At 47.2% G+C, this 27,463-nt stretch overlaps 1 protein-coding gene and 1 pseudogene across 2 annotated transcripts in view; both read right to left on the bottom strand.

The window, feature by feature from the left end:
- LOC126539882 (uncharacterized) overlaps nt 1-27,463 on the bottom strand; it is a 727,003-nt gene that overhangs the window by 313,897 nt on the left and 385,643 nt on the right. The gene's annotated exons all lie outside the window — the stretch shown is intronic.
- Nucleotides 6,436-7,527, bottom strand: LOC126539722 (uncharacterized; annotated as a pseudogene).

Here is a 27,463-nt window from a genome sequence, read left to right as displayed (position 1 = left end):
GAAAGTATACACAACTACGTGGAGCGCAAACAGGAACACAAAAAGGACCAAGAACCTCAGGAAACCCCATGGTCACTACTGAGTATACGTTATCTGAAGCTAACGAGCATGGTACGTAGCCTCCGACACTGCATCAATTGAACTCGCAGCTCTGGAGTGACACAGACAAGAAAGACGACAGGACCGCGCACGTCCTGTCGTCGCTATTGTCTGTGTCAATCCAGCGCTATGACTTCATTAGGTACAACGAACCAACTAGCCTGAAAATGTGCACTCCGACACTGCGCTTCGCTTTTTTACGAAAAGAAGCAACGCACACTTGGCATTTGCCATGAGTTCAAGCTAATTTGTTCACTTGACAGCAGTAATGGTGTTTGCGTTAAACTTTATCACGCAATTAATCTACATGTCATTCTCTGAGACAGGTGGTAGGATTTACATTTATACCGTGAAGTGAAATCACGTTTATTAAGGAGGAGGAGGAGGAAAGAACTTTATTGGGTCCTGAGGAACCCCTTCCCACCCACTCTTGGTTTAGTGGTCGGCAGGGGTCGCGGGCCGCACCCACGTTGGGACGGGAAGCCCGTGAGCCTCCGCCCTTTCGTGAGCCCTCTGGACGGCCCGAAGCTGGGTCTGGTGGTCGTCGCTTCGCAGGGCGTCCATCCAGTCTTCTTCTTTGCTGAACACGGTGCCGCTTAACGCGGAGCATTGCCAAAGCATGTGCGATAGCGAGCAGTACGATTCGCCGCAATCCGGACATTGCGGCTCTACGTCCGGTGAATAAAGGCTCATTCTGCCTCTCGAGGGGAACGACCTTGTTTGCAGCATTCTGAATATAGATGACTGTGGTCTAGTAAGTTTAGCGTGGGGGAGCGGGAAGGTCCTCCTCGACAGCTGATAATGTGTTGTTAGTTCGTTGAAGGTGAGCAGCGGGTCTCGGTGCTCCCCTCCCTCCCCGCCACTTCGCTCGCCACGATCGCCGCGGTGCGTGAGTCCTCGCGCGCGTCCGTGTGCCAGCTCGTTGGCGTTGGGAAAGTCGGGGTGCACGTCGGCCCCCATGTGGGCTGGAAACCATTTGAGGATGTGATGACCCGCGGCTCCCTCACTGCCGAGGACGGCCGCTGCTTTCCGCGATATCGAGCCCGAGGCGAATGCTCTGGCCGCCGATCGCGAATCTGTGTATACGTATGGACGTTCGGGGTCCCTCATTGCCATGGCTATTGCCACCTGTTCGGCCACCTTGGACGTAACCCCCTTGACCGATGCTGCGTTGATGATCGTACCATCCCAGCGTATCGAGACGGCCGCGTACCGGTCGCTGCGCCCGTACTGGGCCGCGTCTACAAATGCCGCCAGTCCCGGACTGCTGGCGGTCGATTTCAGCAGTGCTCGGGCCCTCGCCTTTCGGCGCCCCTCGTTGAATTGCGGGTGGACGTTTCTCGGAAGCGGTTCTACCTTGAAAGTGCCCCTGGCCGCCGCGCTGAGCGCGACGCTGCGTGCGTTGCACTCACGTTTATTAAATACCCGACTTCTTTTCTATGCATGTCGTGGCTTTGCAGTGGTTCCTGCCTCCGAGGTGGAGATTCTGTGGGCCTGACGAGCGCCAGATTCGTAAACAGGCGTCGGTCCTTAACGCGACTGCTAGAAAATAAAGTCAGCAAAGACGGTCACCACGGGCCGCTGTAGGGACAGATTCGCTAGCACAAAGCCCCTAATCCCCGGCATTGGATTAAAAGCAGGCCGTGTTTTGTGCAGGGATAGAGTTCGCGATATAACTGGCGCCATGCCAGTAGTTTCGCGTATTCGGTGGGAGGATTAGTGTTCGGGTGGAAAAACATCCTTGCATCTAGTTGGCGGAGGAACCGAATTCAAAATAATGGGACATAATGGAAGGCTTAGAGATCGAACTTTCATACAAGATGCCTAAGCCCACATAGCCAAGCTCAGCGGCTACAACGAAGACTTCATTTGCATTGGAGATGGCTATTTCGCAGTCGCTTAGGACGCCGTTTGAAACGAGGAAAACGAGTCTCGCCTTTATCTTTTAATGCCACCGTGTCTGCATGCCTGCGCCAGGAGCTTCTATGCTACAAATCGAATGGCCGGAATTTTTGTTATTACCTTAGAATAAGGGAACCCTTTACGTGTCCGTACGTTCATAGGTGTTCAAATAAGACAGAAAGTTCTCTGGTAGAAGATTAAAAGAAACAGAGACGTGGTTCCGAATATTTGGAAATTGGTTATCAGACATATAGAACACATGCCAATTTCGCATCAGGGTTTCAAACTATCTTTAACGGACCTCTTGAAGTGATGTAAAGAAGTGATCAATTTTATTGCGTCTTGAACAAATTTTTCAATAATCACTTTGTTTCAATAAACTCCCGGTCGCAAGTAAAATGTGTTTTTCGCAATAAACATGCCCGATTATATTCACTGGATCCTACCTCAGGCATTGAGTTTCGATCGTGAGTTCACCGAAGAGATATGCGCGACCCTTTTGTGTTGCTTATGATTGGGAATTGTGGCTAGCAACGCCTACGTGCTCCGGAATGAGATGGCCGGCACTGCAGCCTGTGGCCACTGCGTTGACGAGGAAACAAGACTTCATGTTCTGTGTCGTTGCCCGCAGCACAGTGTACGGCCGTAATCGCTCTCCGTTGTGCTCCACCAATACGACGACCGACCTCTGTCGGAGTAAACAGAGTCCTAAAGCATTGCAAGAAAATGCTGCCAATCTGTAGAACAGGCCTTATGAAGAATTGAGCCTTATAGTATTGCTCTGCAGGCAGCAGGTAATTTAAAGTTTTTGTCAGTCTCAAACAGTAAAAAATCGCTTGCTCTAGCCTTCGCAATGTCCTCGTCGCAAGAAGCGCCGCCACACAGCAGCTATTGACTCATTTGGTAGTCGCGAGAACATTGCCAGTAGCGGTATTATTGTTCAATTGGAGGTAAATAGATGAAAAGCACACACACACATATATATATATATATATATATATATATATATCTACAATATCAAAAATATAGATAAAGCATTTCATCTTTGCACTGCCGGGCTACCGTAGATGCCGTGGCGGCCACGGGGCGCCGAGCTGTATCGCCGGTGAGACGCTCATTTTTTGGGCGGAGCGTTACCCCCTTGCCACCTCCCCTGTATAGCTTTCAGGGTGCTGTTGACTCTTTTAGCGAAGCAGGTTGCTCTACGGAAACGAGATGGCGCTTTCGGCGGCGCACCGCACGTTGCCTCACCAAAAGCGCACGAATAACAAATCATTATTTCCTCCACTCTGCTTCTGTGCGATCAGCGGTCAGAAATTCCACTGTGTTTTCACTACCCCATTATGCTCCATTCATGCTGCAAAATATGAAGTGGTCGAGGGAAGATATGTTCAGTTGTTGGCTGCAAAAATTGGTAATGACCTATTAGGGAATAGAATGCATCTGTCCAAGTTCACGCACCGCTGATGCACGGGGACTGCCTGTGTTGCCCGCTCTTCACGATTTACGGCTTTCCTCGAGCACAAAAAAAAAGAAAATCCCTCACCTGCTAGCGTTGTAGCGCTAACCTCCAAGGAAAGGACTTGAACCCCGGAACGTCTGCACGAGTAAGTGCCGCTCGTTAAGCGGTGACAAATAGAGTAGCGCCACTTCTTGGCCAATAGTGAGTTTCTAAAACGTTGTCTACGCACATGCACCCCACCTTACAGGCAAACTGACGCCCACTCTATCGCAAACGTCTCAAGAATAAGTGAACGGGTGCACACTTGAATCAATGCGAAGCAAGGGTGACGGAGGCAACACAAAGAGCACACTTTTGTTCAGTTCCAACGTTTCGCAACGGATCACACAGTAAGTTAGCGACTAGCGATAATACGTATTTGCTACAAACTACTACAACGCAACGTGCTGAACATCTACGTTACATGCTTTGCGCCCAGCAAGAACACATCGCGAGGGATCAGGCAGACAATACACGATCACATAGTGACCACCCGGAAACGTTACTCGGTGAGAAACGTGACAAGCCGCTGCCTAAAAGTACTTGTTAAATAGAGAACGAAGAGCTAAACACACCGATAACAATTCAATCCCATAATGGGAAAGTTAGGATAACTTGGAATAGATTTTTATTCCCGCGGTGGGTACGAGCACCGTATACGCTGCTCGCGGCGGCAAAGCGTGTAATGAGCTCCGAAAGTGCCTGCATAACATCTGAAGCTGTATCCAAAGCTTCACGCGTCCTCCACCCAGTCACCGTTTATGATATCTGCCGAAACGGAAGGATGACGCCGGTGCCGAAACGGCACCGGCGTCATCCTCTTTCATGCTGACGTCGGAATTCTAATAACACCGATGGTTCTTGCTCTGAACTTTTCCGGCGTTCGCGCTACCTATACCAAGTAACATCCATATCAAGAAATCCTTCGGAATGCAGCCCTCAAGATTTCTTCACCAGTGGGCCAGGCAGCACCCGTGGGATGCTGTCGCGGCTCAACCTGTTCGTCTTTTTCATGCAGATTGGTAGACATCACAATTCCTGTGTATTTAAAAGTGATTCCCTTCGTTCGGTTGCGTTGCATGCCCAGGCGTCTTGACTGAATGCTTTACTGAGTGTTTTGACTCATTTTGCCTTCTTGCACTCTTGTTAGGCGGAGACGTTGAGCTTAAAACGGGCCCACGGATAGCAGAGAAACTCGGAGAAATTCTCGCAAATCAAGAGGCTTCATGTGAACAAAATCTGTCGGAGTTAAGCTAGACTGGCACATTTCCCAAACGACAGATCGACTTCCATTGAAGATAAGCAGGAAGTGCTCTCGCACACATCTCAAAGGATGGAAACATGCAAGCCGTCGCTTACATATTTAAATAAAGAGATTGTTTCCGCAAGAAAAAAGGCGGCCTATACCTTAAAAATTATTCTCGACGAAAAATCTGCTTCTTAATGGTAGTCACAAGTCTGAGGCAGAAATCATAAATAGTATTAAGGAACATGCTTTATTCAAGATTTGTTAACCCAAACTTCAAATAACAGTTTAGAGCCGATATTTAGAATACACCGCTTGGGGAAAGAAATCCTAGGTACGCACGCGGTGTTATATATGGGCATGTTCAGATAACAACGGTAATCGAGGTCCCATGATAATTTTTTGTTTTCAATGAAATTTTTATATCTGATGGGCAAATGTGTCCACACAAAGGAATGAACCTTAGTTTTGCAAGGAACTTCGTAGTTTTCTCGGGAAAAAATTGTATGTCACAAACGGGGGAGAATGTCGTTTTTGCTGCTTCGCAAAGTTGCAAGTTTGGAGCCTCACTGCATGCACAATAATTTTTTTCCGCACATAAGTACTTTTTCGTTACCTCTTTGTAACGTGTACTATACGAACGAATAAAGAAACTTTTTCTTGCTGTGGCAATCTTCTAAATAAAAAATCGCAAACATCGCTTCCGGAGCTATGCGGTGCAAAAAAGGCACGTTTCAGGGCAGCCTCAGGGCAAGATGCATAAAGATCTCCACACTGAACCTTTCTCTCAGTATTTTCCAGCTACTTTTACTCACTTTAGGCAAGTTTTGTAGTTCTACACTTTACAGATATTTTTCAATATGGCCTCAAATTTGGCCAAAGTTCAAAAACGTCAGAAAAGTGACAATTTTGCCTTGGATTTAAAAAAAATCATCATCATCGAATTTCATTAAAATTTGCCTGAATAATCCTCAATACTCGATAATATTAGGGTACCAAAAAGTGTTGCATTATGTTGTTTTAAAGTATAAAAATGAATGCAAAACTGAGTTCATGTTTTTGTTATCTAGAATTGCTTTTTACTGCCTCTTAGAAATAGTAACTCTCAGAAATTTGTTTTAGCACTCACTGAACTTGGTTAAATCTTATTTACCACAATATCCGAACGATCCTCAATGTTTGTAGAGCTTCTACTCGCTTGTTAGCGGCGTTCCTGATGCGTCAAAATGGGAATAAATTCCGCGATTTCACCTGATTTCTCAAGAACTGGTTGGCGGCGGTCAAACGTTTTTTGTATTGCCTAATATATCATCTTAAGTTACATTGGTATGTAATCGATTCTTTAAAGATATTAGATCATTTATCGGTGCTTAGAAAAGTTTTTATATAAAAAATGAATATTAATGTGTTTCTGAAGCCGACGTGTCCGCACCTGCATCTGTTTACCTCTGTGTTCAATGGTTCTACAGGGCACTGTCAGGAGACAAAACGTCGTCTTCTGAGGGGGACAATTTATCTGCAAGGTTTTTAATCAGCAGGAGTTTTAATCGGGACACAGTTTACAAATTGTATGCCGCTTTATCTGCAGATTGCAATTCAGACAATCGTAGAAGAAATAAACGGCAGCAGTTGACTTCGGTATGCGCACATTATATTGTCCAGCCCGAAGCACGAACCAGATCACCATTCATCTCATCTTCCATCCGATCATCTGCCATTCCGAAGCAGCGGTGGAGGCCACGTAGGATGCACTGCCTTCACTTGATTGAACGTACTTCCACATGTGGAGCGTCTGAACTCCAGGCACTTTCTTTGCCATTTTACATTCTTCTTTCTTCATTTCGCGAAAGTCTGCAAGCTCCCTCTGTGGGAGCTCCAGAATGGTGATGTTCTTTAGCGTTCCTTGAATTGCGTCCACGAAGCCGCTGGCTGTTTGTATGGCCTCACTTGCAGGCTTCCGCAAGTTGTGGTGTGATGCTCGATGTTTCACAAGCCCACCAACGCCGTCGCAAGCATTTTTTCCGTGTCCAGTGGCCGAAAACATCCATTTCGTTCCTTGACATTCACTGCGTTGTAGCTCATGAAACTGATATTTATTCTAAAAGTGAGCGGGAGCCCCGTCGCTCACATGTGTTACCTTAGTGTAGATTGGCGCGTTGTCTTCGAGGCGTGCTTTGATTTTCGACAGAGCCAAACATGCATGAGCTGAATCATGAGACATATCGTCGGAAATAACGGCGTAGTTCCGAGACGATTTTCTTGACGTGACAACGCAGGTAAACACGGTGACCTGCTTCTTCTGCCAATGGTACGCTTATACTGCGTCTGGAAGCACAACTGTCCTGTTTTCGGCGAAATCAAAATGCAAAACAATTGCACCTCTCTCGCAGCTCTGTTTTTCTTCATGTATTGCTTTTGCTTGCACAGATCTGATATAGTTGTGGGGAACCCATTTCATGGTCATTCTTAGAAATTCTCTCATAAATGATGAAGCGGTCAGAGTTTTTTTAACTAGCTCACCGCATTCCCATGAAGCAATCAACACCTCTTCCGCGCTTCTCATATCAAAATTTTCCAAAGTGAAAATGTCATCTTGTGGACAGTGCTCACAATTCCTGAGGAAACATGACGCAGTAGGTTCCTGGCATACGCAGAGACTCTGCATATCATCAGGAGAAAGCGACCTTCCGGAGGCGTTCTGCAGTCCCACGAGGCACAACTGAAAGTTTGCACAGCACAAGCAAACACACACTTGCCACTGTGGCGAGCATTTCACCCACTTAGGGCGCAAGGATATGAATTTTGTGAGGCCAACCTGGGAGGCAGGGTGAGCTTGCTTGTAGAGGCGGAATGCTTCTCGCAAGGACCGCGTCATGAACAGTTTAAGTACCCATTCCTTCTCTCCCTCCTTTTCGATTCTCACAACATCCTTTTTGTTCGGTGCCTGTCTAGAGCAATCGAGTTCATCCATGGTCTAATATTCTAAAACGGTGGTAATGTCTTCGTGTTGTAGCTTACATCTTGTATATCGCTCCTTTGTTGACCATACGCCTTCTTCATCCACCATCTTCTTCGATTTTTGAATAATGCACCTCGTTGCCTCTGGAATAACTTCCTGCACATATATCACGGTTAGGTTGCGTGGTAGCAGTGTCAGCAGCTGGCAACGCTCTTGAAAGGACGTACACCTATTGTAGGCAGCATGTAGGTTGTCTTCCCAGCTGCTGCATTGCGCACACTTTTCTTGTGACGCACGCGAAGTCTCTGGGATATTATATGCTGCCTGTATCCCTGATCGTATTTTCGTCACCATCGCTCTTGCCACCTCTTCCTGCTTTCGCTTTGCATAGGAAAATCTGAGGCGTTTCTTTAGAGCGCTCGGTGGCTCTAGAGGCGAGATTTCGGAGGTAAGGCTGACACTGGAGTTTAAATTTTCTACGATTTCTTCTCCAGGGCGGAATTCTTCGAATGTTTCGGTTGACTCTGCCTGCCTATTATCTATGTCTTCCTTGAACCGACGGTAACAATTCTGACAGATGAAGTCACTTTCTCGTACTCGGAGAGCTTCTTCGGGCAGTAGGACTTTTTTGAGAGCAGTGACATTGAGGGTCTTTACACTGCGAAAATTACGTCCTTTTTCAATTCTCTGTTTGTGCCTTTTTGAGTAGTCGGCACAAAACGTTCGCCGCGGAAATCTCTTTATGATTGCAAAAGCTCGCGGCTTCCGAAGATTATCGTGGGACAAAAGAGCAGGTGACGGATGCAGGGCCCAGGGCTGCTTTTCCAAAATGAAGGAGATGGACAGATGGATGGATTTTTAACACAGGCTGCCCGCCGTCGACACTGACGCTGGTTCGGTCTGGCGTACGAGCTGAGACTGAGATACCAAGTATGCTTGTCGTGGGAGCCTTCGAGCGCAGAGAATACACGTGAGTACAGAAAACGACCCCACTGTCCACCAGGCCTGCAAAACGACACGCGAAACTCGAGATCCGGACAACATCCGCTCATCGGGCCTGTCTCGGTCGAAGGTCCAAGGCTGAGGTATAACTGCCAGGCGTTCGGTGCATTGCGATGGAAAGATGATAGCGGCGGCTAAAGCCTCGGTGCGGTGGCGGCACACATGGTGCTATGAAATTCGGGGTCGCGCCGGGCGTTATATAGCTATAGGAGCGTCTGCCAAGCGCGGTTCATCCATGGAGCGGCGGCAGCTCGTTAAAGGCATCTTGAGAGTAGCGACGGGTGCAATAAGTGTTTGCATAAACGACCACTAACCACACGTCACTCCAGGATAACGTTCTCAAATATGCTTACAGTAATTTAAGTCCCACTGTTAGAAGAGTACGAAAGCAAATAGGAGCTTTAGACCTTTGATTGTAAGAGAAAAGAAACACTTTAAAATTACACTTATGAACTCAGCAACTGTAGCGTTTAATATTTACCCACAAGAAGACAATACTAAATCCAGCTTCTCACGATAGCGCATCCTAAGAGAAAATACTGAACAATCGTAGGGATTGAAATCATGAACTCAGTTTTGTATTAGTTTTCATACTTTAAAACAATATAATGCAACACTTTTTGGTACCCTAATATTATCGGGTATTGTGGATTATTCAGGGAAATTTTAATGAAATTTGATGATGATGATTTTTTTTTAATCCAAGGCAAAATTGTCACTTTTTTGACGTTTTTGAACTTTGGCCAAATTCGAGGCCATATTGAAAAATATCTGTAAAGTGTAGAACTACAAAACTTGCCTAAAGTGAGTAAAAGTAGCTGGAAAATACTGAGAAAAAGGTTCAGTGTGGAGATCTTTATGCATCTTGCCCTGAGGCTGCCCTGAAAAGTGACTTTTTTGCACCGCATAGCTCCGGAAGCGAAGTTTGCGATCTTTTATTTAGAAGATTGACACAGCAAGAAAAAGTTTCTTTATTCGTTCGTATAGTACACGTTACAAAGAGGTAACGAGAAAGTACTTATGTGCGGAAAAAAATTATTGTGCATGCAGTGAGGCTCCAAACTTGCAACTTTGCGAAGCGGCAAGAACGACATTCTCCACCGTTTGTGACATACAATTTTTTCCCGAGAAAACTACGAAGTTCCTTGCAAAACTAAGGTTCATTCCTTTGTGTGGACACATTTGCCCATCAGATATAAAAATTTCATTGAAAACAAAAAATTATCATGGGACCTCGATTACCGTTGTTATCTGAACATGGATACCTTGCAGCTGACCCCGTATATATATATATATATATATATATATATATATATATATATATATATATATATATATATATATATATATATATATATATATATATATACAAGGTCAGCTGCAATGTATCCAACCTATTTTTCTTTCTTTTGCGAACACCTGATGGACATGAAACAAGCGCGCTTGCATCAGCTGACCTTGAACCTTTCTGCGCATGTGCGAATTTTTTCCCGCCTGCCGATAGCGTCATTCGTTTGGACGCGGCGTTTGAGTGAGGTGGCGCGCAGTGCTATCGTCGGTTTTTTATTGCAAGAAAAATGGCGAGCAACTGGAGCAGCGCAACTGCATTAAATTTTGCCAGAACCTGGGCGACAGCCAAGTGGAAACCGTTCGGAAGATTCAGACGGCTTTCGGTGACAATGCTATGAGCATCACACAGATTAAGGAGTGGTACAACCGGTTTAAAGATGGCCGCACATCGGTGGAGAGCGAGCCACGCTCCGGTCGGCCATGAACATACCGAAATGACCAGGTCATTGCCGAAGTGAACGTGGTGATGCGGGACCGTCGTGTGACTATCCGAGAAATTGCGGAAGAGGTGGACATCAGCACTTTTTCTGCACGTTCCATTATGACCGGAGATTTGGCCATGAAGAGAGTTGCGGCGAAATTCGTGCCGAAGCTGCTCACGGTGGAGCAAAAGCAAATTCGTGTTGAAGTCTCACAGGACATGCTGAATTCCACAAACAGTGACCCCGACTTCATGAACACCATAATCACTGGTGACGAGTCGTGGGTGTACGGGTACGCCCCGGAAACCAAATCCCAGTCGTCACAGTGGAAACATTTCGCGTCACCAAGACAAAAGAAGGCCCACCAAGTACGCAGCAACGTCAAAGTGATGCTGACTACTTTCTTTGACTGACGTGGTGTGGTACACCACGAGTACACACCACAGGGTCAAACAATCACCAGAGAGTACTACAGCGATGACCTCCATCGCCTACGTGATAATGTGCGACGCAAGAGACCGGAGTTGTGGTCAACAGCTAATTGGCGCATCCACCACGACAATGGTCGTACACATTCCTCGCACTTGATTCAGACTTTTTTGGCGAAAAACCGGACTCCTGTAGTTCAACAGGCTCCTTACTCTCCTCATATGGCCCCCTGCGACTTCTAGCTGTTTCCCAAGATCAAGAGGCCATTGAAAGGAGCGCGATTTCAGACAAGAGAGGACATTATGGCTGCAACGACAGCTGAGCTAAACTCCATTCCAAAAGATGCCTTCTCGAAATGCTTCGAACAATGGCAACACCACTGGGAGAAGTGGGTGGAGTCCCAAGGAGATTGCTTTGAGGGTGATTAGGTTGCCAACGCTCCAGTTATGCCGCTTTCTTTTCTTCGGCCAAAGATCGGGTGCTTTTCTAACAGACCTCGTTTATATATATATATATATATATATATATATATATATATATATATATATATATATATATATATATATATATATATATATATATACATAAACCAGAAGGAAGGTGGTTAACTGAGGGTATCGATTACGCATCGCACCCGTCATGCGAAAGCGCGGGATTGTTCCCATCCTGCGGCAAGTTGTTTTTTTCTCCAATTTCATTGCCATTAATTTATCATGTCCTTAAATCAATGGGTATGTGCAAGTAATTTCCCCAGTGTTTTACTTGGTGTCATCTTTTATTGGCTTCTCATTATATATATATATATATATATATATATATATATATATATATATATACATACATACATACATCTCTCTGTTCCTGTATTCTCTCGTCAAAGAAAAAGATTAAGAAGATGTATAGAAAAATGCTATAATGAAGAACGTCTATAGCATACTGTATGTGACCGCCCCGTTACAATTTGGCTGCCACGAATTCATGGTCGCCAACGGCATTGCATCGTGCCACGGGTTAAGGGACGTAGCATGTGCGCCGCGTAGTCACACTACCTGTGTTCATTCTCGGGTACACGTTATGGCGCCTCCTCGCAAGGTACGAACCGCTGCTGAGGAAGCGAATCGTAGAGCTACGCGCGCGGCAGCAAGCTGGCAATGTCAGGCTCAGCAGACCACTGTGCAGAGAGCAGCACAAGCCGCAGCTCGCCGTCGATGCCGGGCCGACAGTTGGGATCGTTCTCCTGAAAACGACGCGAACAGATAGCGCCGCGAGGACCCTGCAGTGCGTGCTGTCGAAAACCGAGCTCCTGTGGAACCGGTCCTGCAGCTTTCGCTGTGAATGTGCTGCGTGTGGTGCGCAGGCCTGCAACATTTTTTGTTTCTTTTTTGTTTCTGGCTGCTGTTGTTAACCTCGATTTCCCCCAGCCCAGTGAAGGGCTGGGGAAAATCACGAATTTTCACCTGGATATTTCAAAGACTTATTTTGAAACAATCAATGCAGTACAGTATATTGATATGAACTTCTACGGAAGCAGGTGCCAATGGAAAACCGTCAGGAGAACTTCCTAACATAAAGTGCTCAAGTACGATTCATATTTAGCGAACTATGTAGGTACACCTGAAACAACATAGAATACTGAGTCAGTATAATTGCGACCGTGTATTTAAGAAGTATGACACAACAAGGAATGAATAAACAACGCTGAATAAGCAGAAATAAACAATAAACATAAGAATAACTACTGAGCTGTGATGTTTACTCTTTTAAAGAACAGTAGCAGAAGTGAAAAGCGCTGTTGTAGTTCAGTAAGTAAAAAAAATGAGGAGCACTACGGAAGGAAAAAACATAGAGGAACGATATTATAGAAATGCGTCCTCCGTTTCTAAGAGAAAAATCTGAGAAAAGAAGTGTTTGCATTCCATGTTATGTGAAATTTCTAATTAGTATACAGTGGTTTGTATTGATATGCGAATCTCATTATGTTCGAATTAGACAGGTTTGACTTAGGTAGGTAGTTGGCACGTGCACTGAAAAAACTGGGAGAACGCCTAAGCTTTGCCTTTAGGAGTCGAACACGTTCGCATTCAAAGATCCCTCACTGCTTCTCATGCTTCCCGGCAACCGCAGCTTACGTAACCATAATGTTTACCGGGAAACCCTGGCGGCGAATGTTATGCACGAAGGCAATGTTTCTGGTAGAAACGAAGCCTCCGGCGTCGGCCGACCCCGGAGGTAGTGCCATCCACGCCAAACTTTGTTTTCAGGGTTCGGTTTCTGTATCGCTGTTTTCATATTTAAGCCTCAGAAGATTTAACAGAAAAGGCATGCACCGTCGGTCTTTCATGACATTTGTTTGTCGGCTGCCATTCCCGAAATTCCGAGGAATAACTTTGTCAAGAATGTAAGACAAGGTATGAGCAACTTTAGTGTATAGAATGGTGTAACAATTTAACCCGCATATACCGCATGTCATATAGCAAGGCGTGGCATATACGTATGCCAAAACATATACGGGAGTTTTCGCTCAGGGGGACGCTGACGCAAGGCGCCGACACCAGATGTTCAGCTTCTCGGGGCTCTGAATGCTATTGCGTGAAAATTATACTACGAGGCGCCCATTGTTAATATCCCTGCGCATTGAAATATTGACGGGATTCGAGTTATCTTTCCTTGGTACAGAATGTTATTCAGATAGGCGATACGTTCTGACAGTTGCGTGTGCACGTCGTATACCTTGAAATAGTGTGTCAGTTGCAGCTGGTCACCGTAATCCCCACCCTAACCTTGACTACGTAGCAGCATGGTAGAACACATAATGGCCAGATCGCCCGATGCGACTCAATTTCGGCCTTGTTACTGGCTCTTCGCCCTGACAACAAGAAATCAGAGGTACATTCTGTCATCGCCTACTCTCATGTGACGCTTGAGGCCACAGCATTCGGCGTGTTTTGTCATAATTATTCAGATCAGCTGTTTCTTTTGAAGCTTCTAACACTACAGAGGCATTGCCCAGCCGTAAATGTAGTTTGCTTTCCAGCTCTTAGATGGAGCTACAACATTCTCACTGCTGATGCGTGGACAATGCAGAACGCTATAAATGCTTGAATGTTCGCTGCATAATTCATTTATTACTCCGCTATAGCACAGCATGTGATGACGGTGGCAAGCAAACGCCATACAGACTCCGATCAGAAGATGCAGCACCGGAAGCACAGGGCGCTGTTTAAAGGGCCTTCGGCATTGTTGCTGGCTGAGGAAGCAGCAAGGAAGTGCTTTGAAAGCGTATAGATGAAGCAGAGCCCCACTGTCGAATTCGTGTAAAAGCAGGGGCGCTATAACGTAAAACTATTCCAAACTTTTCTATTCCAATTCTGCTATCAGCCCTCCACGATTGGTCAAAAACTTTTTTCGACCACCCCCACTTCACCTGTCTGTCACGCGTCGTCACGAAAACCGCGATACCTCCCCGTCTGATATGATGTGTACACACTGATTATGCATGATTTGACAGAAAAAAAAAACAGTTATTTCTGATTCGACCTCTTTTCGCCATTAGCCCTCGGCTATTGGTAAAAAGTTTTCGGGCTGCACCCACTTCCCCTGCCTGTCACGCAACGTCACAAAACCGCACAAACTCACCGCGTCAAAGTGACGTGTACGCGATAAAGATGCATTAATATGCCGAACAAAACTGAATATTCTTCGGAATAGCCGCAGGCTGCCCCGTTCCGAAAGTAATAAAAGATGGCTGCCGCCGATCGCTGAGACGCTGGCTACTCGCACCTGCCGGAGAGCATGGGTGTATTTACGTATAATAAAGCTTCTTGCGTGGCCGTGTAACGTTTTCGAGCCCTTTCGACACGTTTACCACCTCATTCTGCCAACTCTTCTTTGCTGAAGGTCAGTTTTAGCGTCATTCTTAAGCTTCCGTTGCATGCCGCCGTGATTTTCGACCAGCCACCACAAGCTAAGTAAGGGAAAGCCGACCAATCGCAGACGCCGGCACCACCCTCTTCATCCGGTTATCGATTTTCAGTGCACTGGCTCTGCCCCAGTGAATCCCTCTCCACTTGAGCGTTCTCCTCGCCTCTTGTCAGCCAATTAGATACAAGCCGCTCAGTGTAGGCAATGTTATTCGTTTTTCAAGCAAACAAAAGTGACCTCCTATGAACGAGGAGAGCGTTTGATTGGTCTGTTCAGACAACCCTGTGGGTGACCGCCCGGTGCTTGCGTCGGTGGTTACGCAAATTTGACGTAAGGAGATTGGAATAGAAACATATTGGAATAGTTTTACGTTATACGGCCCCAGCTTACGTTCTCAACGCCAAAACATGTGCTGCGCCCGTCAACTAACCATGGAACACGCATCCACAGTATCGCAAGGCAGACGCTTAGCAGGCGATACGGTTTGGATGAACATATCTCGAAGGGCATTGGGCCATCCTATTGGCTGATGAGTTCTCTAGTTTCCACAGTGCTGTTAACGTCACGTGATGAGAAATATGGTAGGCAAGGAAAAGTTTGGTTGGGGTAAGCGAACTGCCGGCACTATAACGTAAAGCTGTTCTAAACTTTTCTATTCCAATTCTGCAATCAGCCCTCCGCGATTGCTCAAAAACTTTTTTGGAACACCCCCACTTCGCCTATCTGTCACGCGACGTCACGAGAACCACGATAGCTCCCTATCTGATATGACGTGTACACAATGAATATGCATGATTGGACCGAATAAGATAAATATAGTTATCTATGATTCTACGCCTTTTCGCTAATAACCGTCTGTTATTGGTCAAAAATTTTCGGGCTGCACCCACTGCACCTGCCTGTCACGCGACGTCACAAAATCGCAGACTCACTGCGTCAAAGTGACACGTACGCGTTAAAGATGCATTAATATGCCCAACAAAACTGAATTTTCTTCTGAATGGCCACAGGCTGCCCCGTTCCAAAAGGGATAAAAGATGGCTGCCACCGATCACTGAAGCACTGCCTAGTCGCACCTGCCGGAGAGCTTGGGTTTATTTGCGTACAATGAAGCTTTTTGCGTGTCAGTGTAACGTTTTCCAGCACCTTCGGCATGTTTACGACCTCGCTCTGCCTACTTTTCTTTGCTAAGGGTCCGTTATAGCGGCAGTCTTAACCTTCCGTTGCATGCCGCCGCAATTTTCGACCAGCCACCGCAAGCTATGCAATGGCAAGCGGACCAATCGCAGACGCCGTCACCACCCTCTTCATCCGGTTATCGATTTTCAATACAGTTGCTCGGTCCCATCGACTCCCTCTCCACTTGAACGTGCTCCTCGCCTCTTGTCAGCCAATTTTATAAGACAAGCAGCTATCTGTAGGCAATGTTTATAACGCAAACAAAAGTGACCTCATATATAAACGAGGAGAGCTCTTGATTGGTCTGTTCAGGCAACCCAGCTAGTTACCGCCTGTTGCTTGCGTCGGCGGTTACGCAAATTTGACGTCAGGATATTGGCATAAGGACATATTCGAATAGTTTTAGGTTATAGAGCCCTGCATAGACGCAAACCCTAGCATTGACTCTATGATCTCATTTTAATAGTAGCGGAATAGTATTTTTCTTTATTGATAGCTACATATATATGACTCCTGACGGACTGCTTACAGAAAACTCAGAGGCTTAAGAACAGTTAGAACATGTGCTTTTATAAACATCACCCCCGAGAATGGGAATGCTATTTTCTTAAGGGAATTCAGCCGAAACTTCATGCAAGTGCAGAAGAAATGCGGCAGCTGCACAAGTGCACAGGAGCAAATATCCGCATATTCGCGACTACCTGCAACACTGCGCTGCGAACTTTCGGCGGACGCCCGGTAAAGCCGCTCTATACCTGTGCTGCATTTGCTTTTTGCTTTGGACGACCGCTTTCGTTAGAGCGTGCTCGTTTGCGACGAGCAAGAAATTCAAAATAATGGCACAAAATACTGACAAAGCGTGCCTGGTTTGTCATCATGTGCGTATTTATGTCCTGCTGGCGTACAGTGCTATTGGCCTGTATACATGGTGTTTTTTTTTTATTTAGCTGCGGCAAACTTTCTCAAAGATTGCCTATGGCAGATAGCACAATTCTAACCCTTTGTCTAAAATACTCGAAGAGGCGGCCATTACTTCGACGAGCAACCAAAATTTGAATTGAATAATTAACGTATTTACGCTGATTAAGTTCTTAAATCAAATACTTTACGCCACATATTTCAATTTACGAATTATACACGCTGGGTTCATACGGCACATCCACTTAGAACGAATTCTCTGGACAGCACCAGTCCAAAGATATTAATTTTCAAACTATCCGTCGAAATTGATTATTGTTCCAGTTACTATTGTGTTTCAATTCATACAACAGCAGTTTCTCACCGGCTGTTCTCCGTAGATAGAAATATCCGCTGTAATGTTACTAAATGAAATGGTATATGCTCTAATTATTGTTGATTATTTAATTAGGTATTTTCCTTTCTCGTAGAAGTAATAAACGCCTGATCGAGTAATTTAGATGAGTGATTAGAATTGTGCTATCTGCCACTGGCAATAAAAAAAAATTGGTGCAGCTTAGAAAATCGCCCTGTTTATTGGTTATTAAGTATTCATACACTATGCAATAACTAAGCAAAAAAAAAACTGGTGCAAGACCATTGCTGGTTCAATTCTCACGCGAAATATATCTTCTTCTTCTTGTGCGACCAAATAAATGACACACAGGATAATTTTATCATGGCTGTCATGCTCTCTCTTTGATGTGTGATCACAGCCGTACCCCCGGCTTGAACAATACTTCAGCTGCAGAATGTTTAAATACCGAGAAAAATGCAAAGGCGCTCCTTGTGTGAAATAGCGACGTGAGGAAGGAATAGAAAACGGAAACAGAAAAGTCAATTTCTTCAAAGGAATGCAGGACAAAGTAGAAAAATGTGGAGTCTGGGAGAAGGAACAGGAAAACTGGGTACGAATCCAAAATGAAGCGTCATGAGTCGCGTGTGTGTGCTTTATTCCAAATACGCCGAACTTTACAACTACAAGACAAATCGTTGTTCGCGCCGATGGAAGATGTCGAGTCAGCAAGACAATTTGCGATAGCACGCCAAGGAAAGCGTCCTGCGCTTTCTGCCATTTCGAGTGGTATTTGTCAGTTACTGCTTTTTTTTGGTTATGCTTAAAGGGTTCCTCTGCTCTGGCGTCTTTCCTCTTTGGGTGTTGCTGCATCGTGGCGTCCTCATTTCTCGCTTTATAGGCAAATAAAACAGATGCGCGCAACGTAAGCCGCGCTCTTCAGTCTTTGTCAGAAAGCGTTCGGCAGAAGCAGCTCAATACCGAAGCTGCATTCTTTCTACGGAACGTCAATATCTCAAGTGCAATGCAGGCTATCTTGAATAACGTTTGTGTAGTATCTAGCTTCAGAATGCTTAATTCTTACGACGGCCTTATGGTTATAGCTTTTTGAAAGATTGGCTTAGTACTCTTTCTTCCGGCTCTTTGTTTCATAACCCTTTAACGGCACCCTATAATTTCGTACTCACGCCGCTATAACATTTTACTCCAAGCAGATATTGCCACACCGCCAGATTAATGAAGTGATCACGTAAAATCTCACAGACAGAACTCCAGTTGAGTCCTATGAAACGGGAGGCATGAGTGTTCGACTGCGCAATGGCACTCACTAACCGTGGTAATTTTCTGCAGCTAAAGATACACCTCCGATTCTGAAGATGAAAGGTTTATGTGCCATTACATTCCTAGAGATGATCATTATGTACATTTGTAAAAGGACGAAGGGCGCATAAGCTTCGGCTTTAAGAGTGTAACTCGGTAGCATTCAAAGATCCCTGACTGCTTCTCACACTTCCAGCAACTCGAGCGTATGTAACCGTAATGTACTCGCATACAGGGAAACGGTGGCCGCGAACGCTATGCACGAAGGCGGGCTTTGTGGTAGAAACACGGCTTCTTGCGTGGGCCGCAATGCGGCGGAGGCGAGCGCCATCTGGAAGTATTGCGAGGAACCGGGCGAGCTACTTCGTGGGCCCCGAGATGCTCACGCTGGGGCGCGCGCAAATGGTGGACGCCGTGGCCAGTCTATGATTAGTAAAAACGCTGGAAAAGGGGTTTCTTTGAGTTCTCGAGTAACATAATTATCTTTTCTCGTATAGTCAAATTACAGTCAGATGCTATTATGTCTGTAGGTTGTGTGTAAGTCCCACTTTACGATTTTTCTACATATTTTAGCTTGAGAAATTCAATTGGTTCAGTAGCTTCCTTGCGCCACACAGTGGCTTAGGTATAGGTGGTTCAAAAATCTTTTTTGCCGAAACGGCGTTCGACGCAAGGTTTTCTGCAACGCGGAGCCCTTAACGTGTGTCAGAATTTTGCATTCCCAGAGTATACAATAGATATATTTACATCACTTGATACTTAATCTGCATTGGCTTACTGAATGGGCTTCTGACCGTGTCTTGGCTGGTGAATACGCCGTACAGAGCAAAGCACGCCCAATGTGCGTCATTACTGACGCTAATACAAACTTATAGAAGTACACAGGTGTGCTATGCCAAGAGTCCCAAACCGGATGTGCTAAGAGAGAAGTGGTTGGACATTGTTTCATTGGCGCTCTACCAGATTTGATGGTCCCATCGAGCGCTATCTGCGCTTTTGATAACAGCTGTGTGCTCTGAGTACAGTCCTGCAACACTGTTTGAGAAGCTGAGTTACACTGTATTGAATTAGCGATCCGCCAATTAAAACAGTCACACACCCAGTAAGAAAACTCGGTGCAAATTCGACAGGACTGCTTCCCGTTCAAGTGGTGTATTTACGTATAATTTATATACTGCGGCAACGTTACATAAACAAGCTGTCTGCTCGAGCAAGTTGCGCGCTCTTTCAGCAAAATCGTCTCGTTTGTTAGGGAACTGAAATTTGGGCGAATCGGTAATGACTCATTGTTAAAGTGCAGCGTGCACAAAAGTTGCAGAACACAGGCAGAGTTTGAACACGCTCGTAGCTTGTTTGTTGATTCTGCTTGTGTTCAGCGCCTTTTGTGCACGCTGAAGTTCAGCAATGATTCTTTTTCGTCGACAGACGGCTGCCTCTTCTGCGACAGGCAATACTTCTCCATAAAATTATAAACGCTACGCACTAAAAGAGGTCTTGTTCTCGTCAAGACAAGTCCTGTTGTCCAAATTTTGTGACAAGTCCTGTTGTCCAAATTTTGTGAAGGTGAAGGCCTTTCTTTTCGGCAACTGTTGGTTGTTTTATGCAATTAATATTTCATGAGAACTTCACCCAGTTTCCGGTGCGTCTGCCCGAATCTATCTCTTCCACTCCAACTTGTGGCTTTCGGTAGTGCATGGTCTATTGGACAGGTAATCGGGCTGGTGTGCTGAGCGAACAGGTTTCGAAACGAACCATCACACATGTATTAATGCGATTATCATTCTTTCGGAGCTACACCCAGTTTGCGGTATGTACGTTGGCTGTATCTAAGACATTTCACGCAAACTCGCTCTCTGGGTATGTGCCAGTGCGTATGTGCCGCTGTTCAGGGAACCTCCTGCATGCCAAATTGCTCCACTCGGTATGCACGACAGTGTATGTGCGTTGTTCAGTGAGCATGCGTTGCTGGGCATGTGCCACACTTCAATGACAGAAATGAAAACCTTGAAGATTTCATCAGCGCTGGGCGGTATAAAACCGCGTCATATATGTTCAGAAAATGCCTGTATATACAGGATGTTTTTCTTTTATCGTTCGCATAACTTTTAATGTCGCCAGTGACATTTAGCCCAATTCTACCACTTCAGCTGGATTACTCCCAGAAGCGGACATTATTAGCACGAGAAACTAAAATTAATAGTTGACTAACTATCACAGTTTCAGTTATGAACATTCAAATTATTTATTTTGCAGTACGCGTTGCAGTTTGAGAAATGTTGACGGTGACATTGAAAGTCATGTCCATTGGAATGAACTCTGGATTAAAACAGTTTCGAGATAGGAGTTCAAAAAGTTTGCGACGAAATGTACTGGTGTTCCTACAGAATTTCAGCTTCAATGTTTAGAAATAGCGTTTGCGAAAGAAGTATAATTTGACCAGCAGTGTATTCCGTATCATGTTTTGTCTGCGGGTATCTCAAATCTGGCGGTAATTTCAAAACTCTTTCAAAATCTACTTGCCCTCTGAGATCACTGACTTCTAGTAGCATATTGTAGTATATATGATAACTATTTACTTAAAATGTTGGTTACTAATGGTTTGTTAATTCGTTGATTTCACAGTTTGATTTCCCGCGTAACTATTGTCTGCTAGGATGAGTACTGAAGCTGAGTAATTAGAGCAGCGCTAAATAACACAGGTGGTTTATGATTTTTTTAGCGTTACCCGCCGTGGTTGCTCAGTGGCTATGGTGTTAGGCTGCTGAGCACGAGGTCGCGGGATCGAATCCCGGCCATGGCGGCCACATTTCGATGGGGGCGAAATGCGAAAACACCCGTGTACTTAGATTTAGGTCCACGTTAAGGACCCTGTTGGAATCGCACCGCTGGCACGAGTTGTTGGAAATCTCAGTGCTGACGCCCGTTGTTGCAAATGGGTCGCAAGCCCCAAGGGTAGCGTTGGCCTGGCGGCCTGGGGCACTGGAAGCATCCGAAGGTCCCGGCAAAGCATGAGTCGACTGGTAACAGAACAACTGGTTTATTCTAACATCGCAAAAGAGCGGGCGGTCAGGTCGACCGAAGTGAGAGACGGGAGAGCACGTAACTCGACAGAAGAAATCGGAGCCTCTCTCTCGGCGTCCGGGGGCAGCTGCTCTTATAGTCTCGGAGTTGAGGGCGAGAAGGAACGCCTCGTCACTGGCGCACGTGACGGCGCCACGGACACGCTGAGAGACAGGTTGAGACGAGTGTAGTGACGCATCGCCAGGCCGGCGCCGTGGTCAGACCTCCTCGCTTCACTCTTGGGGAGCTCCTCTCCCCGGCTGCCGCGCTTTGACAAGCGTGGGCACACACACACACACGCACACACGAAGACACGTGGCACTGAAACACGCCTGGACGCGCTTGGCGGGGAGGCGTATCGGCGGCGCTGAACGGGCCAAAATGTCCGCCGCTTTGAACGAAGCCCCGGCGTCCGTTGCATCCGCGCCGGCTATACCGCGCGTCGTAGGCGAAACGTAACAGACCGCCCCGCCGGGGGAAGGAGATCCCGATGGTCAGGGGACTGCATCCGCTGTCCGGAGGGATGTCGCTCGATGATGCACATAACCGAAGTCGGGCGTCCGTCGGCGTTTCTTGAGCGCAGCGCACGGAGAAGGCCTCGTTCTCTCGTTCAGGTTCACACAGGACACTGCAATGTGACTTCGGGAGAGTTGACATTTTTGTTCTCGTTCCCGGCAAGCGTTAGAACTACGCCGAAAGTCAACCGCTCAGTCAGCAAGCACGGCACAACCCTCACTAAGCCCTGCCAGGCTCTTTCCCTTTTTATACTACTGCCTAGTTCCTTACAGTAGTTTAGCAGCACTCAGAACGCGTCCACAAATCGGAAAATGGCACTAGAAAGCACATCATCACTTTGAAACACTACACAAAAGCAATATGTTAAAAATCCTGCCTCAGGAAGAAAAACATCAGTAACAAACAATTTTGAGGCTGATTCCCACGTTAGGGGCTTCGACTTAAGCCATCGGCGTTACCGTTGAGACTCCCCTTTTTGTAACGCACCTCAAAGGAATATTGTTGCAAAGCGAGGCTCCAGCGCAGGAGGCGGCCATTTTTGGGAGATATGGTCTGCAGCCATTGGAGAGGGCAGTGATCCGTCTCAATGATAAACCTCGAGCCGGCTAGGTAGCATGACAATTTCTGAACGGCCCACACGATACACGCACACTCTTTCTCGGTGGCGCTGTACGCCTGCTCACGACTGGTCAGCTTACGACTAGCATACAGGACGGGGTGTTCTACTTCTCCATTTTCCCGTTGGCACAGTACAACGCCCATGCCTCGCTCACTAGCATCACACTGAACAACGAACCCTTTTGTGTAGTCGGGCGATCGTAGCACAGGCTGGCTTGTTAGGGCGCTCTTTAGGGCGCTAAAAGCTCTTTCCTTTGTCTCATCCCAGACGACTGTTTGCGGCTCTGTCTTTCTTAGAGCATCCGTCAAGGGAGCCGCGATATCAGAGTACCTGGGGATGTACCTCTGATAGTAGCCGGCGACACCTAAGAACGACCGAATATCGGTCTTCGTGCGCGGTTGCGGGAAGTCTCGCACCGCGGCCACCTTTATTTCAGAGGGGCGGCGACGACCCCGACCAATCACGTGTCCGAGGTAGACAACCTCGGCCTGTGCTAACTGGCACTTGGGAGCCTTGACTGTCAAGCCCGCATCGCGCAGGCGGGTTAGCACTGCCCGCAAGTGGGCCATATGCTCAGGCCAGGATGCGGAGAATATCGCTACGTCGTCTAGATACGGTAAAGCGAATCCTTGCTGTCCCCGCAACACTTTATCCATGAGGCTTGAAAAGCAGTATGGCGCGTTCTTCAAACCAAAGCTCAACACTTTAGGACGGAATGTTCCCATTGGTGAAATGAACGCCGCATACCTACTAGCCTCTTCTGTAAGTGGAACCTGCCAATAACCCCTGACAAGATCTAGGGTGGAAATAAACTGAGCGCTACTCACTCTCTCAAGGCGCTCCTCGATGTTAGGGATGGGATAAATTTGATCCTTAGTGATGGAATTAAGCCTGCGGTAGTCGACGCAAGGACGAGGTTCCTTGCCCGGTACCTCAACTAATATCAAAGGGGAGGTATAATCACTCTCACCCGCCTCAATAACACCGAGCTGTAGCATTTTCTTTACCTCAGCCTCCATAATATCGCTCTGGCGGGGTGACACCCGGTACGCCTTGGATCGTACTGGCTCTGGGGAGGTAAGTTCTATGTCATGAGTAAGGACAGAAGTCCTACCAGGCCTCTCAGAGAACAGACCTTGAAACTCTTGTAAGAGCTGGTGTAGTTCGGTTTTCTGCTCAGGCGACAGCGATGCTTTACTGATTAAGTCACTAATGACTTGATCGGTGTCTTTCCTGTTCGTTACTGAGCCTAGTCCCGGAAGCTCGACCGGTAGCTCTTCGGGAACGTTTACCATCATGCACACCACTGCTTCCCGTTGCTTATAGGGTTTGAGCAGATTACAGTGGTAAACTTGCTGTGCTTTCCGCTTTCCTGGCAGACTCACCACGTAGTTAACGTCCGACAGTTTTTGAACAATCCGTGCTGGGCCCTCCCACTGCACGTCGAGTTTGTTCTTTAGCGATGTGCGCAATAGCATGACCTCATCGCCCACCTCAAAACGACGGACCCTGGCGGTCCGATCATAATAAACCTTGGCCCTCTGCTGGGCCTTTGCCATTGCTTCACCTGACAACTCCTGTGCCTTTCTTAAGCGTTCGAGGAGCTTAAGCACGTACTCCACCACGACTGGGTCGTCGCCCCTGCCTTCCCACGATTCTCGAAGCATGCGAAGCGGAGACCGCAGCGAGCGACCGTACACCAGCTCAGCTGGCGAAAACCCCGTAGCCGCATGCGGCGCGGTCCGTAATGCAAACATCACCCCAGGCAGACACAGCTCCCAGTCAGTTTGATGTTCAAAACACAATGCTCTCAACACGCGCTTCATGACGGAGTGGAGCTTCTCAACGGAATTCGACTGGGGGTGGTGCACTGAGCTGTGTAACAGCTTTACCCCGCACCTTTCGAGAAAGGCTGTCGTCAAAGCGCTAGTAAACACTGTGCCCTGATCTGATTGGATTTCCGCAGGAAAACCAACTCGCGCAAATATGGACAGTAGTGCATTGACTATCTCAACTGAGCTGAGTTCTTTAAGCGGCACTGCTTCAGGGAACTTTGTCGCTGGGCAGATCACAGTCAAAATGTGTCTGTACCCCGTGGTTGTTACCGGCAGAGGTCCCACTGTATCAATAACGAGCCGTCTAAAAGGCTCCGTAATGATAGGCACCAACTTCAACGGCGCCCTCGATTTGTCCCCTGGTTTGCCTACCCGCTGACAGGTGTCACATGTCCTCACAAAGTGGTCTGCGTCCCGAAAACACCCTGGCCAATAGTACTCTTGCAAGAGACGGTCCTTAGTTTTCTTAACTCCTAGGTGTCCGGACCACGAACCCCCATGCGACAAGCGCAACAGATCCTGACGGTAGCACTGAGGCACGATCAGCTGATCGAACTCCACTCCTCTGCGGTCTAGATACTTTCGGTACAGGACCCCACCTCTTTCCACAAAGCGAGCATTTTTCTTGGCGACACCTTCCTTGACAATGCAGCCTATGTTTTCTAGGCTGCCATCCTTCTTTTGCTCGGCTATCAAAGCCGACCGGCTGACTTTTAGCAACCTATTAAGTCCATCTGACCTAGGCGCGATGAGCAAATCTGCAGATAGCTCTTCTAACTTTCCCGCATCGGGATTTTCCTCTCCAGTATCTGGTGCCTTTAACGCTACAGGCACAATTTTATTCAGTTCGGGCGTGCTCTGAATACCAGCTTGCTGCGCTTCTGACTCTTTCTCATTGTTCGACAACGTCGGCCCCGCAACTACTGCCTTTGCAGCGAGCTCCCGAACCTTCGATCTGGTTAAGGCCTGAACGCTAGCCTCACCAAACCAAAGCCCCTTCTCGCGCAGGAGGTGATCGGACCTGTTCGAAAATAGGTACGGGTACTGGGGGGGCAGCATAGATGACACTGCGGCCTCCGTCTCAAGCGCTCCGAAAGGTCCTTCAATAAGCACTTTTGCTACGGGCAGACACACGCTATGAGCTTCCACGGCTTGCTTGATCCATGCACACTCGCCCGTGAACATATCGGGTTCTACGTAAGAGGGGTGAACTACATCCATTGTAGCTGCGGAATCGCGAAGCACTCGGCACTCTTTCCCGTTCACGAGGAGGTCTCGCATGTAAGGCTCGAGAAGCTTCATGTTCTCGTCAGTGCTGCATAAAGACAAAAACACGACTTTTGTTTTAGTTTCTGGACACTGCGCCGAAAAGTGACCCGGCTTCTGGCACGTATAACAAACGCGCGCTTGCCTCGTCTCGAACCGCTTTCTGCGTTCGGCTTCGGTTGCCGCCGTCTCCTTACGTTCGGTCGGACTGCTTTCACTCGCATCCGCACTACGTGTGTCCCCCTTTGCTCTCATGGGCGTGAACTTTGGCCTCTCAAACTTGGAGCCAAATTCACCCTTTTGACCGTCCTTAGCTCCACGAGCCCGACGCGTCACAAACTCTTCGGCTAGCTCAGCGGCTCTAGCCACCGTACTAACGTCTGGCCTATCCAAGACCCAGTACCGCACGTTCTCAGGTAACCGACTATAAAACTGTTCCAGCCCGAAACACTGCAGAACTTTCTCGTGGTCACCAAACGCTTTCTCTTCTTTGAGCCACTCCTGCATGTTTGACATAAGCCTGTACGCAAACTCTGTATATGACTCACTTCTGCCTTTCTCGTTTTCCCGAAACTTCCGACGGAAAGCCTCCGCTGACAGCCTGTACTTTTTTAGCAGACTCGATTTCACTTTGACGAAATCCTCTGCCTCCTCTCTCTTCAAACGAGCGACTACGTCGGCCGCCTTGCCGGGTAACAAAGTGAGCAAGCGCTGTGGCCACGTTTCCCGAGAGAACCCCTGCTTCTCGCACGTTCGCTCAAAGTTAACCAGGAACATACCAATGTCCTCTCCAAGCTTAAACGGCCGCATCAAATCAGTCATTTTGAACGATACTCGTTCTCCTGCACCGTGTGGCTCACTTCCATTACGAGCGCGTTCCATCTCTACCTCGAGACGCTTCATTTCCAAAGCGTGTTGACGGTCGCGCTCTTCTTTTTCTTTTTGTTCTTTTCGTTCGCGCTCCTGTTTCTGTTCTTTAAGTTCGCGCTCCTGTTTCTCTTTTTGCTCTTGAAGTTCGAGCTCATGTCTTTCTTTTTGCTCTTTAAGTTCGCGCTCCTGTCTTTTTGCCCGCTCCTCAATGGTCTCAAGGCATTCCGACAGCTCGTCATCCTCAGCTTCTAACTCAAGAATAGCCCTTAGCAGTTCCGGTTTTCTGAGTTTGTCTGAGACATCCAGACCCAACTCTCTTGCAAGCTCCAGCAATTTCGGTTTGCGCAACGACTTCAAATCCATGGCTGCTCTGAATGCTGCTTTCTCTACTGCCTACTATTGTCTTGCCGCAAACTAACCCGGCAGCAACGACAACCACAATTACCAGCTCTGTTTCTGACACTAACAAAAGCCTGGCAAAACTCAGAAGAAGAAAGTCCCGCACTCACCAAACCTCGCAGCCAAGAATTCAGCGCAGTCGTTCCGCTGCAGGCAAGCAGTCATCACACAGGGCTCGTTGCACTGCTCCCGGATGGTCGTTGTGCTGCTCAGCATACAGTCAACTGCATATCTTCGCTGCTGGCCTCCGTTGTCGCGATCTCACCGCTGGCAACCAGCTGTTGGAATCGCACCGCTGGCACGAGTTGTTGGAAAT

This window comes from Dermacentor andersoni, chromosome 2 (assembly GCF_023375885.2).
Source record: "Dermacentor andersoni chromosome 2, qqDerAnde1_hic_scaffold, whole genome shotgun sequence".
NCBI classification, from domain to species: Eukaryota; Metazoa; Arthropoda; class Arachnida; order Ixodida; family Ixodidae; genus Dermacentor; species Dermacentor andersoni.
The sequence above is the reverse complement of the archived record's forward strand: the minus strand, read 5'-3'. Positions and strand labels throughout refer to the sequence as shown.